The following is a 14107-nucleotide window of genomic DNA, read 5'->3' as shown; positions in this document are numbered from 1 at the left end:
TTGCTGCTGACTAGCTAGCAGCCCCTGCTGACATCAGCAGCCCACAGGTCGGCCACCCCAAACTAGCGTGGTGCTAGCTGAGATGCTCTTAGCCTCCATTTCTGTTTCCTGGCAGTTACCAGCAAAGTGGGTGTGGGCTTCCCTTTGGCTTTAACTTTTCCATCATATGAAAGGTGAGTTCCTTCTAGAGGACTACCTCAGCTGTTGCTATGGTACTTAACAAAAGGGGACACTTTAAAAAGGAGGGGTGTGTGTGCTAAGGCTGGCTTAGCTTGCCAAAGGCTTGCTAATTTTGTAGTCATATCAATGGTACACCATAGTTCAAACAGAACATGTGCACTTCTTTTAAAAAGGCAAGGCTCAGTTGTGGGGTTTGAAGTGCAGATGCAACAGTGCCAAGATACCCACTAACCTCATAACTGGTCATAGCACATGTGTGTTGAGTAGCCTCCAAATGGTGTCATTTTTCCTTAAAATAAGGAGAAAATGCTTGGGCCTACTGGGGAAACAGCTGTGTTACAACAAGGCAAACTGACATTAAATATCACCCCCAAGTATCCAGTTTGGGGTCCTGTTTATAAGGTTTTAATAAGCTACAGAACTTATTAGAGCAGGGGTAGTCAAACTGCGGCTCTCCAGATGTCCATGGACAACAATTTCCATGAGCCCCTGCCAGCAAATGCTGGCAGGGGCTCATGGGAATTGTAGTCCATGGACATCTGGAGGGCCGCAGTTTGACTACCCCTGGATTAGAGAATCTCAGTCCTCCTAGCCTCATTGGATTTTTAAACGGCATGTGAAATAGTGTACCAACTTCACTCCAAGCTGAGTTATTTATGTCTCATCCTTTTACACTGCATAATGACAACTGCCTCGACAAATATTTTATACCAACGCAAAGGCTCTTATTGTTGCTTTTCACAGGTTTTGGCAAAGTTGGTAGCTGCAAATGGATCTACAGTTAAATGTGTCCTCTATAATATTTATATTCAAACCAGGTGTGACACAAAGCAGTCTATGAAATATGATAACTCAGTGATTTTGTTGGCACGGCTTCTAAATGGCCTGCTACACAAAAGGGAGGAAACAGCCACATTACTTGTTACTGAGCTATGCAAAATGAATTGGTAATGTTAACCCTCCTGTCTTGACATCCAAGGATGAATCCAGCCACGCAGACAAGAGGTTTGGAATGGGACGTTAAATGACTGGCACACTTTTAAAAAGGAGGGGACTAGAGAGGTGAAGGTCAAACCAAAGTAATGAAGTTTGGAGATGAGCAGTGATATAGCCAGAATTTGGGGACTTTAGGTCGAAGGAAATTATTCATCCCCCCCGACCATCTCCACCCATTTTTTGTACAAATACATGATTTCAAAATGGTGTCTATAGGTCACAGCATACCAATCTTCCCTTCATCTTTCTGCCATCTGCCTTAGGTCAATGGACCCTCTGAAGCCAAGCACCCTAGCAGGGGGGCACAGTATTGCTTGAAATCTTGGTCTTCTTCAATAACATTCCTGTGGACATTTTTGAAGTGCAGTTAAAAGACTGAATCCAACCAGCTTTTCCACTAGTTTAAAGTCCAACCAAAAGGCTATACTGGGGACCATAGGACCTGCATGGTCAAAGGCTTCATGGGATTCAAACTGTAGCAAGAACCAAAAAGAAGCAAGAATGGTGCAACCCCACACATTTTAAAGAGAGCCAGTTTGATGTAGTGGTTAGGAGTGCGGACTTCTAATCTGGCATGCCAGGTTCAATTCTACACTCCCCCACATGCAGACAGCTGGGTGACCTTGGGCTTGCCACGGCACTGATAAAACTGTTCTGACCAGGCAGTGATATCAGCACTCTCTCAGCCTCACCCACCCCACAGGGTATCTGTTGTGGGGAGAGGAATGGGAAGGCGACTGTAAGCCGCTTTGAGATTCCTTCGGGTAGGGAAAGGCGGCATATAAGAACCAACTCTTCTTCTTCTTCTTCTTGAAATGAAGAGGAAAGCAGCAATTGTAATATCATAATGGCTGCAGGGAATACATAGAAGAAAATTCAGCCAAATATCTGGGTAAATTTAAACAAGTTCCCCCCGTGTTGCCAGACTGTGCCTCAGGCGAAGGGGCCATGGGAGGGTTCTGCCCCAGCTGAGGCTCCACCACATCTCAGGTTCTTCTAAACCCAAAGAGTTGGGGGACTCGGGACGTCTGATGATGACCTTAACGGATGGACAGCTTAAACAGAACACCTTTCAAATATCCGGATTCCTGAGCAATTAAGTAAGAACCACTTCTTTGAGTTGTGCTCAGAAACAAACTGGGAGCCGATGATGTTCTTTCAAAGCAGATAAGATGTGTTTTCTGTCTACTGCGCCCATTTTGAGTTACAATGGCACATTTTGACCCATCTGAAGGGATCGAGCTGTCTACAGAGACAGGCCCATGAAGACTGCATCACAGTAATCTAACCTGATCAGAACATGTATCGCCATAGCCAAGTCTCACTTTGCATGGAAAGGCCATAGCTGGTGCACCAAAGTATGCAAAAGCCACAGGAGAGACCTGTGCCTCCATTCATATATGCAGACCTAATAGATACAACTCTTCCTTTAAAGATGATCAGTCTTTCATTAATATATTTTTCCAAAAGCTAGCTTGGCAGGTACCCATCACCATGAATGCCATCCATTGTTCATGATTTGTACTTCCTTTTAAATACTGGGTTTACTTTGACTCAGTTTCCGAAACCCACAAGAAGCAAGCCTCATCAATATGGAGCCCCTTGGCAAACAGTCTGCATTGCCATGGCACAAGTTACCCTGGAGCCTTCTCTTGAATTCCTGTTGCCACTCTTAACCATTCATCTTTTTATTACTTTGGTTCCTTGAGGTTCATATTAGTTATCAGCACGGTGCTCCACTTAGCAAGCAAGGGGCCATTTTATAATCATTATCACAAGCAGATTCTGACATCCTGTCCTATTTAGTGAAGTGTATTTTTTTCCTGCATCGAGATTTTATCAGCACATGGGATTTGGGAAGGATAGGAAGGTTGTTTTTGCTTTTCCCTCAATTTTGCCATATTGCCTGGTTCACAGCTCCAACAAACTGATACAGCCATCTGGTTGATGTGCATAAAAAAATGAGGGCTTTGTCAAACAAAGAGGCTACCTTTTTATTCCCCTACACCACGCGGCTCCTTTCCTCTCTTTTGCTGTTCCTTCTTTTGGCACCTTATCCAGGAAGTTCTTGTTTAAAACATCTGGGAATTATAGAGTTGCCTTCAATTGGATTTAAGTCCACAAAATTCTTAGCGTCTTTTACCCTTAGGCTTCGCTGCAGCTACAGACAGAAGATGGACAGTTTCCAGTGCTCAGAGAGATGCACCATTTGTTTATATAGTTTTCTACCATCCTCCAGGCCTCCTTTTTTCCATTAGCAATTTACTAATTTGTTTATGTTAGTCATAGTCTACCTTTCTTGCTGACATTCCATTGATGCAAGTGTTCTGTGGGAGCTATCCTTTGGGCAGGAGAGCACAAGGGTCCTAACTCCCACCACCTCTGCTCACGCTGGTGTCTTTGGCTCAAGAGATTTGGATGCAGGTCTAGAAGCTGCTCCTCCCTCAAGTCTGCAACACCACTGGGAGCTCCAGGAATGTGCAGCTGTGAATCTGAATCTCTCCTAGTCTCCCATGCTGCAATCTTGGACCCAGGCATGTGCAGGTCTCCCTCCCTTGTTGGCTGTGCAGCTGATGTGAATGAGATACATTTTTAGATGCCCATTTATAACCTTGACCTAAGGTGGGAAATGGCCACATTCATTTGTGAGGAAACCAGGTGGATGTTGCAAGACAAGGCTATAGCTTGGTGGCATAGAAGAAGCATTGCATGCAGTAAGTCCCAGGTTCAATTTCCATTGTCTCTATTTAAAGGTAGCAGGTGTTCAGGAAGATATTTCTCAGGAGAGCTGCTGCCAGTCAATGCTGCCAGTGGTGAGCTGAACAGATGAATGGTTTGATTTAGAACAGGGGTGACCAAATTGTGGCTCTCCAGATGTCCATGGACTACAATTACCATGAGCCCCTGCCAGCATGCATGTATTCCATGAACATCTGGAGAGGCATAGTTTGGCCACGCCGATTGAGAATAAAGCAGAATAAAGAAGGCCTACTGGAGAACCTCAACATCCGTATATCACTGCACAACTGCATTTCCCTGGGCAGTTAGAATCGCTGTCCAGAACAGCAGAGGAATCCAGTCTCCAGAAAGCTATGGATGATTTCAGTCAAGGGGCAGCAGGGCCAGTGGCGGTGTGAAATAATCTGCCATTTTTTTTTACATTAATATAAAACAATGTTATAACAGTTCCTTCCTCCTATAGTCCACTTCCCCAAGCAGATGGTGCACGGGTGAAGATTTTTGACAATGCCTCAGCTCAGGATAGAGAAAGCCTTGGATGAGTGACTGGAGATGAATCCCCTCCCTTGGCAGCCCCCTTCTTCCTCTCCAGGATAAACTCTTTTCCCAAGTGGCTCCTTTGGGTTCTGCATAAATCACTCTGATGTATCCATTCATCGGGCAGCCATGGGCAAGGCACCTTTACACCATATGCTGGCCACGGCCCAGGCTGGCTGTTCTCCAGACGGGGGAGTTCACCAACCTTGGTGGCCTCCCTGCCTCTTCACCACCAGGCATGGTGAGCTGTCCCTGTAAGGGCAAATAAATATAGGCAGGCACAGGAACTGGCTACAAAAACAAAATAAGAGAAAACATTGTGGCATGTCCCTGTAGACATTTTGTGGAAGAAAATGCTGGCTTGAAGATTTTTGGAGATTCTCAGGGATCTAATGTGATGCCCATTTGGAAGTGGGGACTGATAAGTTCCACTTGTGAATTCAAAACTCACCAAAATGGAAACTCACTAGACTTTCCTTTTTACAGTGTGAGCCTCCATTTTTACAATACAAGTATGTTGTAATGTTACTGGGCATTCACAAAAAAAGCCCTGTTTATGATGAGGTATATGTCGGAAGACGGCATGAACTTATTCCAAAGTAGCTGTGGGAAGGCATGCGGGTCTCATCCTTGCTTAAGAGCCCTATGGTGGGAAGAGAGAGGAAGGGAGAGAGAGCTCTGGGAAATCCTATGGCCAGGAGCAAGCAGGAGAAGGCTTTTCCAGTCTTCCAAAGATGGAGACTTTTGGGGAACTCTGGGTTAAGAAATTCCAGGAGACCTGAGGTGGAGCCTGGGAAGGACAGAGTCTGAGGAGGGGAAGGTGCTCAGCAGGAATAGGATCATAACCAGCCCATTTTCTGAAGCTGTTGCTTTCTTCAGGAAGCTAAGCAGGGCTGGCTCTGGCCAGCATGGAGATGGGAGATCACCAAGGAAGTTCAGAGTCACTACTATCCATAAGCAGGCAATGGCAAGCCACCTTGGAATGTCCCTCACTAAGATGTAAACAAACAAATTTTGAAATGCATTGGATGTGTATCTAAGGGCCAAACTATATGTCACACTGGAGATCCGTGAATGGCTGTGAGCTACTCTGAGCCCCAAAGGGAGGACACAACTGAAAATAAATATGTTTTCCCCCTATGCTTGAAAACAGCTGAGGATGCCCTGAATTGGACTGGAGCAGCAGGGCTGAGAGTCTGTTTATACTCCCTTCCTATGTTATTTTCACAATCTATTTCACTTTCCTGTCTGCAACATCTGTTAGCCCCACAGAGGTGGACACAATCCAGAATGAAATTCTCATGTTGAAGCCCCATTGAAATAAAAGAGCACAGCTCTTGAAAACAAAAGCTAGTTGGATTTTTTTTAATTTTATTTTTTGGTGGCTGTTATGCTCCCTCACCGTGCAACGTTAGCTAACACACGCCAGTCCAGAAGGAGAGAGAAAGCTTATTGGCTCCTCTTATGACTGTTAGAGAGGAGCTGAGTATTAAATGCAAGGTACATCTATGGATATAAATACAAATGGATAGTTTTCAGTTGTTGCCAAGTCCTAGGCTCCCTGGCAAATTTGCAGGATTAGTCAGGATCTGGCCAGCTTCCACCAGATACCGAGTGCCATTGTAAAGTCAGTGTAGCTGCAGAGTTGTCAGAATCTCACAACATTAGGCCATAGATCTGACCTTATGAACTAAAATGCATGCGGTGTATAAAGATAAACAATCAAAGTGAACATGAAAATTGTCTTGATCGGTTAATCCAGCATTCAGACCATAGTACAGTGTTTGCTACCAGACACAAAAACACCACCGGCTAAACGCTTTTCCCTTCCTGCATAAATTAGAATGGTATTATCGATCTCCGCTTTAGACTCGATCGAGTTGGCTGAACTTATCCTAAAGATGACAGGTCTGTTTCCTGCATTTGGGTGTCCACAACACCTGCCAGCTGTTTGTCCGCTGAATTGAGGACATCATGTTTTCAATTTCCTTCAATAAAGCGATGAATCTGGCAATTTGCTGGCCTGCTTCAGCTAAACAGAAAGGACAATTTGAGAAAGATCATAGTTCAGGCTCAGTCAGACGGAAACGATTGAAAACAGAGAACTGGCCGCTACATTCCCTCTTCCTCCCCCCCCCTCCCCTTGCAGCTTGCTGTCGCAGTTTGACTGACAAACAGACTTTTTTTTGAGGTGCTCATGCCCATTTCAGTCAGAGTTTATTGAAGGTGATTTTGATCTTCTCCATGAGGCCACAGCAGTGGCCATGCCATCTGTCACCTTGATTGCATCGTGGATTCTCTGGAGAGAGTGCGATGGCTCCTGATCATTTACAGATTGTGCTGCTTCTGCCTCCATAAGGACCACATGCACAGAGCCAGATGGTGAACATACACGCTTATTATAAGTCTTTATCTCTGTGCAGGAAGGAGAGGCACCATTAGATCTCCCTCAGGAACCCCGCTCCTCTCTACCATCATGCCGCTGTTCAGCAAATACAGTCTTCTTCAGCTGTCATCAACCTACCTCTGAAAATTAAAAAAATAAACAATAATTCCGTCAGCCGAAGCAGGAGACAGGCAAAGCGTTCTCTCGCAAAGCTGTTTCCCCCCTCCCCCCCCCACTACGCTCCCCTCCCCGACTGTCAGCACAAGGTAGAGGCACGTTTGTTTGCAAATAGATAGCATTAGCAGGGGCTTCTGATTAAATATAAAACAAGGTTATCTGGAGGGTTACATGCTCAGCTTATTGCATTCTATATGGATCAAGAAGCTCCTTCTCAACAGTTTTCTTTTATTCTAAATGCAGCAATTGGAGGTGGGGACTGTTTGCCCCACACAAAATCCCTCCCCCCACCCTTGCATACTTTACTGAAATCGCATATTGGAAAAGGACAGCTCCTGTACATGTGAACCAAGAACCAGTCATTCCAGGCAAAAAAGAGCAAGCTTTTGTTCTGGATCTGCCCATCTGGTTCAACGAGGAGTGTTGACTCAGAGAACTTTTGTCTCCTCCTCAGGCCTTGCAGATATCTTAGGGGGGCTGAAATGAACAGGCCTGTTGCACCCTCCCTTCCTCGTTGCCTCCTGGGAGGAGGCCTGAAAGAACTGGCAACAGAAGGCCCCACCCATATATGCAGGCCTCTAAACTGCCCGTGCGAGGACTAGCTTCTTCACCCTGAATCAAAATCACAATATTTGCATTTTCTTATGGGCCAGATCCATTCTTAATAGGATTACTGTAGAGTAGCATTTTTAAGAAGTACAAGCAATCTGTGAGTGGAAATCTAAACATAGTGCAGTTATGCTTGCATAAATTATAATGCTAGATATGCTACAATATCTGTTGATCCCAATACTTATTTGCACAGTGGAAATGCAAGTATGGATGTAATACATTTAAGGTAACACAAGACACTTTTATGCTTGGGCAAGGGATATAGCGCATGCGGAAATCTTCCGCTGCAGCCACATGTCTGCTGGACTTCTTTTCTTATCAAAACCGGCTGTGCTGTCATACCATACAAAACACTGGACAACTGTGCCTTTATTCATAAACTGTAGTCCTTAGATATAAACTTTGTGGTTGGACCTGATTGACAGTAGATGCTGCAAAAAACACCATGGCTGATACACATTTTACTGTTACAGGATTTCTCTTTATTCCTTCCTTCCTTTCTTTTTTTCATCTTCTTTTCTTTTTGCCAAGCCTGGAACATCTTTCAGAGTGGAAGTCTGGCCTCCTTCCAATATCAAGCATCTTCCCTAAAACACATGGTGATTATTTCCCCCCCCCCCCTCTCATTTGAAAAACATGGATCGTTTGGAATTCAGACTAGAGAGGTGGAAGAAACAGTTTAGATGTTACTGTTGCTATTATTAATGCTATGAAAAATCCCTAAATATCAGATCCAAACAGGTAGATGTAATAGGCTGCTGCAGCAAAAATGAATGGGAATCTTGTGGCCCCTTAAAGGCTAACAAAATCTCATTCCAGCCTACGCTTTCATGGACTGGAGCCCACTTCTTCAGATGCAATGAGCAGATCCTCACTACACTGTGGCGTTATGTAGCATGAAAAACAGGGCCATGAAATTCAGGGAATGCTAATTACATAAAAAATCAAATCCAAGAAATAAAAATATATAATGTCAATGTAATCTGAAATTTAAATACCAAGATTAGGGGGGGAAATGTTGAGAGATGGCAGTGGTTTTATTAAAATATATCAAAAGCTTATGTCCCTATACAAGAATATGTGAACCGCTACACTAGGATCTGTGTTGTCTCAGAAGGGGGATGGAAAGCACAGAAGTTAATGGAATGGGTAATGCGAACTCAGAGTTGGGAAGTACCTGGCGATGTTTGGGGTGGAGCCTGGGGAGTGCAGTGTTTGGGGAGGGGAAGGGGTCATCTGCAGTCCACCCTCCAAATCAGCCACTATAATACTGGGAGATCTCCAGGATGGTGCCACCTAGAAACTGGCAACCCTAGTGATGGACAATGAACTGAAGCCAGTTCAGAGAAGACTGAGGTGCTGTTGGTCCATGGCAAAGCTACATGAGGACTGCGGAGTCACTTTGTTCTGGACAAGAAATTCTGAAAGCATCACTTTCCTAATCCCACAGAAGCAAATACATTGACTTGCAAGAGGGGCAGTTTGGTTCAAGAAGACACGCACCATCTTGTTGGCATACAAACAGGCCACAGCTTTTATTAATTTTTAACAATGATAAGTGTTGGCATAGCAGGGTTACGGAGCCCCTAAGTAGCCATATGGCTGCATTCCTGAACCCCACTGCAGCATGTCCCTTTTTATTCTGCACCAGTTCCCAGCCAGGAACGTGAGTCTCACTATGCTGCTGTAGCTCCTTACCCAGGGAACTGGACCATGGAATGCCAGAAGGGGTGCACACCACCTCTGGGCCCATTCCAGGGCCACCCGAGCCTGCGAGCCCCCTTGCGCTCTCGACTGGGTAGGCATTGTCTCGCAGGCCACCACCTCTTTATGGAGGCCCCAATGTTGGGGAGTCGGACGTGCAAGATGAACTCCCCCCAAAACCGGCTCCATGCCCTTCCAACCGGCCAACCCAAAAGCTGTGACAATATTGCAAATTAATAAACCATGCAACTGCTTGTGGCCTACGAGAAAAAACAGGCCAACTTCTGCCAGTACAAAGGGTGGGAGGGTGGGTTGATCCCAATGGCATCTCTCAGCAGAAGAGGCCAAGCTGAGCATGCAGACCGCTTTTAGGGATGCCACATGCTCCACCCCCTCTGCTGTGGCCAGGCGCACACCACGCCTCACACCTGCGCCCTGGCCACTGACCTGTGTGTCTTCTCCCTCGCTCCCACAACACGTCAACAGCAGCCCTGGGTAAGTCTGGGCCACTCTTTCCAGCTACTACTTTTAAAAAATTGTATGTTCTTTTTCAGTCATCCAGGCTTTATGCTGGTGTGATGTGAAAATGTCTCTTTTTTAGACATTCACTTTTAAATAGGCCTAATTTTTCATTATTTAAGGCTGTCATGAGGAATTATGGTTTTTCTGAAGTTTATGCTAACATAAAACATACCTGCTGGAGGAAACTTTCTAAAAGATTACAGTTAAGAAGAATATATGTACTGTCACCCAGAGTTGGGGCGTACATTCACCTAAGATGAGCCAAAATATTGGCATTTTTTTAGTATTATTAGTATATATTTAGTATTAATTTGGATATAGATTTTGACTTTTGGGGTTATTCAAAATGGCTGAGCTATCAGATAGCTAAAGTTGGATGTTTAAAGGTGTTGCAATCTCTTTAGACATCTTCCAGCTGAACTTGTGACTTGGAGAAAGTGTTTAAAGGGACTGCAAACTCTTTAAATACCTTCAGAGTTTACTCAAGCCATGGATTGGAAAAGGTATGTAAATTTTAAAGTGATGTTTAAAGTTTAAATGCCTCCCCCCCACACACACACTTCATTGTAAACAATGGAGAATGGGGGCACTTTCTTTGGCAGCCCAATATTGGGGGGGGGGGGGTTGCACACCCTTACTCAATGGAAAGGTAGAGGGTAGGATTTTTTCCCACACAGCATGACTTTCTTTTGCTGCATCCCAAAATATCTCCCCCTAAATGTTGCTGATACAGCAGGAGAGGGGAGGCAACCCTCAGAAATCTTTCCATGTGCAGAAATGCTGCATTGAACCCAAGTCACACACTACTTCATCAGAGCTAAAAGATATTTAATGCTGTGGCCCCACAAGCATAAATGCTATATGTTATGTTATTCCATTTTTTATTTCCTTACTATCCGCCCCCTTCCTCACTCCCCAAAACAGCAAATAATATTCACATAGGGTTTTATACAAGACATGAAGCCAATAGCAGTTTTGATGCACAGGATGTGTTGCTGATTTTGCCTCTTCTCTATACAAATACTAACAGCAGAATCCATGAAAAGAAAAAAAAAGTTTATTTCAGCATGGATAAGACTGCTACAACCAATCATTAATTGTGAATGTTTTGTGGCCTCTTCTACATCAGGTGGTCTGTCCTAAACACCCTCTTTCAAATTAGGCTACCATGTCGCTATCAAGTATCCCCTCTTGTTGGCAAGAATTATATACTGTGCTCAAAATCTCTGATTAATCTGATTAAGATCATGAGTGACTAACCCATTAAGCTCTGCCTGAGTGCAGTTATGCCTGCTGTGCATCAGATTTGTAGCTACTAATCAGCTAAGTAAATGTTAAAAGTTAAACAATAAACTCTTCCATATCCACTTCTAGATTATGTCTTTGGCTAGTGACCTTTATAGTTAAAAACTGAAATGAGAGCATTAATAAAAATAATAAATTATCTGGGGCAGCAATTCAGCTTTTACAGGCATATCAGTCACCAAGGGCCTGTTAGCACTTCTCATTCTTTAACCACTTTAATTATAAATTAATAAATTATGAATTAAGGCTTTGATTCCTTCATTGTAGAAAGTCAATAGAAAATGGGTTTCTTGTCCAATGAGCATATCCCAAACAAAACAAAAATCCAACTAGTTTTATAATTTTATTTTGCCTTCTTTGGCTCTCCATCGATGATACCCGGCTGTCATTTGTATAGATCTTTTACTTTGCAATCTGCCTTACAATATTTACTGTTTCTGTGTTTGTAACAGCTTTGTGAGAGAGGCCACTATTATTCCCATTTCAACAAGCAAGAAACATAAGTTGGGGTGGGGGGCAGAGAAAGAATGACTTGGTCAGAAACCCACAAGATTGTAATAACTGTTGGCTGCCCTTAAATCCTGGTCTGCCATTCTTGCTAAATTACACTGACAGTAATTGTAAGTGCAAAAATCTAAATTAAATGCATTTTAGCACTACAGCTATTTATTTATTTGGGGTTTTCTTTCATTCATATTCTGTGACAGGGGCATGTATATGTGCAGACATACGATGCCTGGTAACAAAAGTATAAATGAATTAACCATTCAAGCAGTAAAATAGCACTGTGTGGAAAATAGAATAACAGGCCAACGATAAAAATAGTGATTGTTTCGCCTACTGAATGTCTGCTGAAAAAAGAAAGTCTTGACAAATTCACAGAAAGTAAAGATGACAGCTTCCTTGGACAGGGAGTGCCAAAGGGCAAGTGGAAAATCCTGCTCCCTTCATCCCCTCATCTAAGCTCAGTCAAAATGTCTCGGCTGAGGGAAGGGTTGTCAGCTCTGGATTGGGAAATACCAGGTCTGGGTAGAGCAGGATTTGTGGAGGAGAGGGAGTCCACCCTCCAAAGCAGCCATTTTCTCCTGGGGAACTGTAACTCTGCTTAGGATGACATTTTCATGTGGGTAGCCATGTCGGTCTCAAGTAGCACAACAGAATTCGATTCCAGTAGCACCTTTAAGACCAACAAAGATCTATTCAAGGCGTGAGCTTTCGAGTGCATGCGCTGTCTGAGGAATTGTGCATGCACTCAAATGCTCACACTTTGAATAAATCTTTGTTGGTCTTAAAGGTGCTGCTGAAATAAAATCTTGTTAGGATGACACTGTTAGTTTATGGCAGCCACCTGACGGAAAGTGTTTCCTTAAATTACTGATCCTCACTGGTATTGCTGTGCCATGATTACTGCCAGAGTAAGTTGGCAGCTTTGTGGCTGGTGAGCTGGGAAAAGAGGAAGGGGTGGGGAAGTTCTTTTAAGAGGCAGTGTTACGGTGGTGGGGGTCTCCAACTTTCAGCCCCCACCACTACTGGCCAATTGTTGAATACCCCCCCCCTTCAAAAGGTTAGAATGCCAGAAATTAACATCACAGGCCTACATGATCAGAAAGTAACATAGGCACCTTGGGAGGCAATGCTCTGGTTTTGCGGTAGAAACTAATTCCACAGCATCACCCCCAACATCCCCTACATGCCTATATAACTTCTGGGTCATGTAGGTATGTTGCGTTAATTTCCGACATTCCTCTCCACTCCCAGTACGTGTATCCCCCAACTCCTGTTGACTGCTCCAAGGGACCTGACAATCCTATTGTAATCTGGAGGACTAAGTTTGATTCCCTCCACATGAAGCCAGCTGGGTGACATTTGTGTTCTCTCAGAACACTCTCATCCCCACCTACCTCACAAAGTGCCTATTGTGGGGAGAAGAGGGGAAATCAATTGTAAACTGCTTTGAGATTCCTTATGGTAGAGAAAGCAGTATAAAACCCACTGTTCTTCTTTCAAATTGATTTCAAGAGCTGGATATTTAGTTAATTCTGTGTTTTTGTTTGGTGTAGTGGTTAGGAGTGTGGATTTCTAATCTGGCGAGCCAGGTTCGATTCTGCACTCACCCACATGCAGCCAGTTGGGTGACCCTGGGCTTGCCATGGTGCTGATAGAACTGTTCTGACCGAGCAGTGATATCAGGGCTCTCTCAGCCTCACCTACCTCACAGGGTATCTGTTGTGGGGAGAGGAAAGGGAAGGCGATTATAAGCTGCTTTGAGCCTCCTGCAGGTAGAGAAAAGTAGCATATAAGAACCAACTCTTCTTCTTATCTAAAGCTTAGGCTAACTGGGGTGATGGAACCTGGTCCTGGGGAAGGATAGAATCTAAATTATTCTATCACTCCTCCAATTCTCTATGTGACTGCCCCAAATATATCAATGTCTTCTCTCTTGCATATTCACTGTTGATGCAGCATAGTACAGCACAGTATTTACAAGGTTATGACACTAGGATGATGTCACTGAGCCATCATAATTCCACAGTGCCATATTACAACTGGATATTTAATAGCAATCCTATCTTTGTACAGGGAACAGAATTGTAACTAGAGGATTATATGGTACTTTCAGTATAAAATGAAAATTATTACATTTTATTGGGTGGCCAGTTATGTTATGAGCTACCTGGGGAATCTTGAATAGGCCAGAAGGCAGCATAAAAATTACATACAGAGAGATTTATGCCTTTGGGAATCAAAACAAGCAAAGATACATCTAACCTAGAAAGTCCCTAAACCTTGCACTTGTATTGTAAATTCCGTATTCATATGTGTCCAGTATATTCTACTTGCACTGTTTCAGATTACTCAAATGATGGGGGCAGTTTATATAATTAGGACTTTGAACATGACCCAAACTCTCCCTGGATGTTCTGAGACCTATTATCTTTAACCTCCTTC

General features: G+C 43.8%; 1 long non-coding RNA gene across 2 annotated transcripts in view; it reads right to left on the bottom strand.

Annotated features, from left to right (window-relative positions):
* Positions 1-5840: 5840 nt before the first annotated feature.
* The window catches only part of LOC143844220 (uncharacterized), a 162601-nt gene continuing 154334 nt past the window's right edge, over positions 5841-14107 (bottom strand). For both annotated transcript variants that reach the window (XR_013233870.1, XR_013233871.1), the window contains exon 3: positions 5841-6978. This is a non-coding gene — a long non-coding RNA (uncharacterized LOC143844220). The remainder of the gene's footprint in view (positions 6979-14107) is intronic.

The sequence above is a fragment of the Paroedura picta genome, chromosome 9 (genome assembly GCF_049243985.1).
Source record: "Paroedura picta isolate Pp20150507F chromosome 9, Ppicta_v3.0, whole genome shotgun sequence".
NCBI classification, from domain to species: Eukaryota; Metazoa; Chordata; class Lepidosauria; order Squamata; family Gekkonidae; genus Paroedura; species Paroedura picta.
Note: the sequence above shows the minus strand (reverse complement) of the source record. Positions and strands in the feature narration are given on the sequence as shown.